This window comes from Octopus sinensis, linkage group LG4, assembly GCF_006345805.1.
Source record: "Octopus sinensis linkage group LG4, ASM634580v1, whole genome shotgun sequence".
Classification (NCBI taxonomy): domain Eukaryota; kingdom Metazoa; phylum Mollusca; class Cephalopoda; order Octopoda; family Octopodidae; genus Octopus; species Octopus sinensis.
In genome coordinates this window covers 43,102,915-43,108,914 of record NC_043000.1, presented here as the reverse complement: position 1 = coordinate 43,108,914, position 6,000 = coordinate 43,102,915, and positions in this window count along the sequence as shown.

The following is a 6,000-nucleotide window of genomic DNA, read 5'->3' as shown; positions in this document are numbered from 1 at the left end:
TCAAATTTTGACATAAGACCATCAGGTTTCGAGGGTGGAGGGTAAGTAAATGTAAAGCTGCTTTTCGAGTCACACAGACTGATAAGGGCCAGTTTTCCGGTTTCATGGCGTATATATTTCCCACTTGGACGGGACGCCGTTCCTTTGCAGGATTACTCATCTTTGCCAGCTGAGTGGACTGGAGCAACGCGTCGCCCGGTCCAGCAATCGAAACTACAATCTTACGATCATTAATCCAACAACCTAACCACTAAATTATGCGCCTCCATGGAAGGGGTAAGTCGATTACATCGACTCCAGCACTTGACTTGTACTTATTTTATTGACTCCGAAAGGATGAAAGGCAGAGTACACCTCAGAAAAATTTGAACTCCAAACGTACAGACGGACAAAATATTACTCCCAAGTAAATATTGGCAGAAAGCCTACAATTTCGAGGGATAATAATAAGTCGATTACATCGACCCCAGAGCTCAAATGGTAATTATTTTCTCGACTCTGAAAGAGTGAAAAGCTAAGTCGATCTCGGCAGAATTTGAACTCAGAACGTAAAGTCAGACGAAATGCCGCTCAGTATTTTACCCAGCGGCTTTCTGTCCGCCTTTGCGGTCTAAGTTCAAATTCCGCCGAGGTCGATTTTTGCCTTTCATCCTTCCGGGAGCCGATAAAATAAATACCAGTCATGTACTGGGGAGGATATAATCGACTCGGCTCTTCCTCAAAATTTCAGGCTTTATGCCTATAGTAGAAAAGAAATTCCAAAAAGGTCCGCGGTGGTGATCACGCGCACACACAACCGTGAGGGACCAACCGCGCTTGAAAAGGTTACAGCACACGTTTAAACATGCATATGCTCGTACTTAGGTAGTACAGATTCGCTATATAAGCTTTGTTTAAAATCAAGCTATGTTATTCAGAGTGGAGGCACATGGCCTAGTGGTTAGAGCAGTGAACTCGCGGTCGAGCATCGCGGGTTCGAATCTCAGACCGGGCAATATGTATGTTTATGAGCGAAACACCTAAGCTCCACGCGGCTCCGGCAGAAGGTAATGGCGAACTTCTGATGACACTTTCGCCACAACTTTCTCTCATTCATTCTTCCTGCATCTTGCAGCTCACCGGCGTCCCGTCCAGGTGGGGAACCTATACGCCAAAGAAACTAGGAAACCGGCCCTTATGAGCCAGGCGTGACTCGAGAAGGAACAAATAAAGAAACATGTTATTCAGAGACATGCTGTATTGCAACAGCTATTAAGATGCACTCGACAAAAGGTTGGGTGAACGATTACATGTGGTTGCAGGGTCTGTGTAGCACCATAGTAAACTGAAAGCAAACTTCTAAGATACATATGCTTAGTTGTATGCGTGCGTGCACGTGTACGTACCATATTTCACTGCCTCTGTTTGTATTAGAAGCACACACAAACTACTCTTGTGCATTATCGCCTTTCATTTTTCCGTATATTCATGTGAATACGCGAACATTTTTGCTATTGAATGTTAATGTGTTTTCAGTGTTCCAATTTTCTAAGCGACAATTATCAGATTATAACGTCCAAGTCGTATAAATTATGACTTCCATTAAAAATCTAGAAACCCATAGAATAAAAGCGGAAGAAAAAAAAGGAAAGGAAAATAAAATATGCAACAATTTCGGAGTTCTCACAAAATAAAAATCAATGTCAAACTATAATTACGTGCGAGGTGGGGGGAATAAGTAATTTAAGAAAGGAAAGTGGTATGTAAAGTTTTCTTCTGTAGAGGCAAAGCACGGATTATTTTTGTAGTGCACCATAGGTATACTCAATTAATGTGGGCCCCAATTTAACGACAGTTCAACATTTGTAACATGTCAATAGCCCTATTCATATCATAGTGCGTCGGTTTAAAAGGATCATGAGAACATCTGAGAAGAGATTTAGTGAATTCGTTCGTCATTTTTTGTTCATTGTGTTTTTATTTTGTTTTTTGGGGGGCGGGGTTTGCAGATTAAATAATGATTTTATTTATTTAGGAGTGTCGGCGTAGTACGAATTGGTGCTGTATTGTGGAAAGTTTGCTCCCCAACTACATGGTTCCGCCTTAAGCAAGTGCCTTCTACTAGCTCAACAATCGATCTGTGAGTGGACGTAGTTGACGAAAACTGACAGAACCCATCGTATGCCCACAAACACACACACACATATATATATGTGTGTGTGTGTATATATACAAAGAGAAAGAAGATATGGATATTTATGTATGTAAATATGTATGTATGCATATATGTATGGGCGTGTGTATATGTATGAGTGTATTTCTGTTCATGTTTGTCCTCCATCATCACTTCACAACTGGTGTTGGATTCTTTACATACCCGTAAAGACATTGATAGAATAAATGCCAGGTTTTAACACTTGGCAAATCGATGGCTTCGTTTGCTTAAAACCCTTCAAGGTGGTGCACCAAGATGGTTGCTGTCTAAAGAGTGAAAAAGTAAAGGCAAAAGATGTTTTGTCTCATCTGACTCTTCCACGTTTTCACCATCACTATCATCATTACTATCATCATCATAATCATGAATAAAGTCCTTTCTTTTCTAGCTACCTTGAGCTAGGCTGAATTTTACATTCCATTTCACCATCACATGCATAGAACTCGCACCTCTTAGATGGTAGATCTAACATGGCGCTCAGTTTAAAACCAAGACATAATCGACATCTATTTCGTTGACATTTGCATCCAGTTCCTTCGTCCTGCGTTGCTAATAAAGACATTTCTTTGCGAATATTACGTCGGAGGTCAGCCAAGCCAATCTCTGCAATATGAGTTTCAGCTGAGCCAGTAGTATCGGGAACCATTAGATTCATTCTCTAAACTGAGCCAATCATTGTGGTCATGGTATCAGCTGAACTATAATATCTGTGTCCCAAAAACACATGAAAAGTATAGAGTCACAGCATCGACTACATGAGTCTCTACTTTTTGAGCATCAGCAAAGCCAAAACTCTGCCGTATAAGCAATCATCAAGCGCACTCGTAACAATCAGGGTAATAATAACTGAGCCAGCAATTGCAACAGGAGCATCAACTGCATCAAACCCTGCAGTTAAGAAAATTCCTGAGCCCTAACCCTACACTCAGAATATCAACTGAACTAGATATGAACTGACTCAATCTCTAACTAGACTATTCTCCGCAGTATGAGCAGGACATGACTACAAACGTCATGGAAGTCACGCCCTGCTCTCTTGATTATCTGTATGGAAAGTATTACAGTTGCCATTTCCATTTGCATTAAAAGCATGCTAAGAAATTTATTCAGAGACACGTTGTACTAAAATAGCGCTGCAGTTATTCTCTTTCTCGCTAGTCTTATTCAATCTATTAATCAAAAGTTTTGCTTCTCTTCTATTTTTTTCACTTCCGATTTGCTTCTTTTGTTTTTGGATTTTTGGTTTTAGTGTTTTATATATATTTTCAGCAGAAACATTCAATTATATCTCATGAAGTATCATAGACAAAAAGTTGTAAAATATCTCTATTCTTTCAACGTGGCTTCGTGTTTACAACCAACAGAGAAAAAATGATTTTCATACAAAAAAAAAAAAATTACCCGCTTTTTTCTTTTGTTATCTGCATTTGTTGCTCACCATTTAGCATAGTTAAAAATATTTTCTGCATAATAATGTGTTAAATGTTTAGACTACGAATACCACTTGAGAGAAAAGTGCTCAAATAATCATATATGAGCAAATAATTATGCTTAATATTATTATATGATGCAATTGGTTGAGTTGGACATGAACGAATTACATTATTCAGTTTATCTAAATTTTTTCTACTTTTCGTTAAGCTGGCCAAACGAGTACAGTTTAGTTCTATTCGTAGCTATTAATGTCCTTTCATATATCCAAAATAGATAAACGTCTTACAAGAACATGTAGAGATATACAGACGAGTTAAAATATCCGAACGTGGACCAGAGACGTTAGACACCGTACTATGAATTATTTCATCATTACACAAGTAAGAAAAATAAATATTTTTTCTAATATAGATATAAGGACTGAAATTTCTGGGGAAGGGGGAAGGGTCTCGTCGATTACATCGAACTGTGCACGATTGATACTTCTCAAAAGGGAGAAACGGAAACTCAACTTTGGAAGAATTTGAATTTAGGGCACATAAAGGCCTCCTGCCACAAAAGAGTGATTAAGTTGGGAAACCTACGACTCTCACCTCATTCTGCTCTTATGTACTCTTCTCCAGCTCTGCTGACACTTACGATTGATGCCTGAGAAGTCCAGAAGGAACGAACCTAGCTATATAAACTTTCTTCGTATACTTCTGAACGAAACATTTGGTTTCTTTTAACTCTTCTGTTTGTATTGTCCAGCAATTCTTGTAGCACCATTAGAATATTTTATCTTTAAGTCCTAGAAGCTGATCCGTATCATTAAATTCAAACCCTTCTGAAAGAATACACTAGATCTGCCTTTTGGTACTGGTCGTCTTGGAGATAAGTAGATCTCGTATCCACTGAAAATGAGCATAAAAGCTTACGGATCGAAAACTCTACACTAGCTGATGTCCACCACTTCTATATCTAGAAGTCTGACGTCAGTGATCAGGTGGTTCTACTTCCATGACAAATACAGACCACGTGTGATCACAGTACTTGTTCTTGCGATAGCTATGTTCGACGAGACTGACCACTTACCTTATTTCAGTGGAAGGAAATGTAGTCCATACTTCTGGATATTTGTCTTAATAGGTGCTTCTGCAAGCAGTTCTTCATAAAGTATTTTATTAATAATCCTTTGGAGATCTTCTATTCCTTTGGGATATTTTGTTTACAGGTTATTATATGTTTCTTGGCTCATTTTGTATGATTCTTGGTAATTCATTCAGTCTATTTGTTAGAGTCTATAATTGATGAGGTATTTCGGTTTGAGAATACTGTTTTTGTGTGTGTGTGTGTGTGTGTGTGTGTGTGCTGGCGTTCATTGTGTTGTTTTCGTTTATTGTGACTTTTGTAATGTTTTGTGGTGTTTCTAGAGGTGGATATGTTTGTGGTTGTGTAGGTTTTGGAGGTGTGTGTGATTGTCAAATTATGTGTAGCTTTATCTCATCTGTTCATTTTTGTATGACGTAGTGTATTAATATATTCTAGTTTCTGTCTTCCCCTTGACAAGCATCCATTTCTGTCGAGTCGTTCAAACTCGTTTCTTCTCAAAATGAGTTTTCGCTGTAAGAGAAATCTGTGGTAAGAAAAGAGATATATCTGCAAAATTGAGTATGTTTGTATTTATGTTTGAAATTTGGTTGACTGGTGTGAGTAGGGCATTTCTGTGTTGTGTTGCAGGATATATTTCTTCTCAGGTAATGGAATTAGTGTTTGCTTCTGATGTTGAATGTGATTTTTGTTGTTCTGTTTGGTACTGCTATTGCTGGTATTGTTGTTGCTGCTCTTGCTTCTGTCGTTAGGGGGAATGCTACTACTTTTGTTACCGGTGTTGCTGTTATGATGGAGTCATCAGCTGCAGATAGGGGTATTCCAATTTTTTTTTTTGTTTGTCATATGGACAGAAACCTCTTAAATGTTTGCGTCCTCACATATATAGCAACTCGGTCTTCTGCTTCAACTATTACGAAATGCTAAAAACTATTTTGTGAGGCTGAACAAATCAAGAATCACTTATATGCGTTCTTGATCATTTTGGATTAATAGTACCATTTCTGTGCCTGACCAAATTTTTTTCTCAAGTTTATGGAATTTCAGAATACTTGTTTCATTTTCGATATCATATATTTCGGACTCCACAAGGAAGAGGGTATCTATTTTTGTGGTACCTCGCTTACTTTTATTTCTACCGCTCTCCGGCCGGATTAGTAGTATAGTAGTTTATTTGAATTAGAAGCAGCTTGTCACTTTTAAGCGTTGTTATTGAAATGTTCTTCACTTTTTCTCCGGTTTGAATTCTTATCTCCACTGTTTCAAACCTTCCCCAAACTACA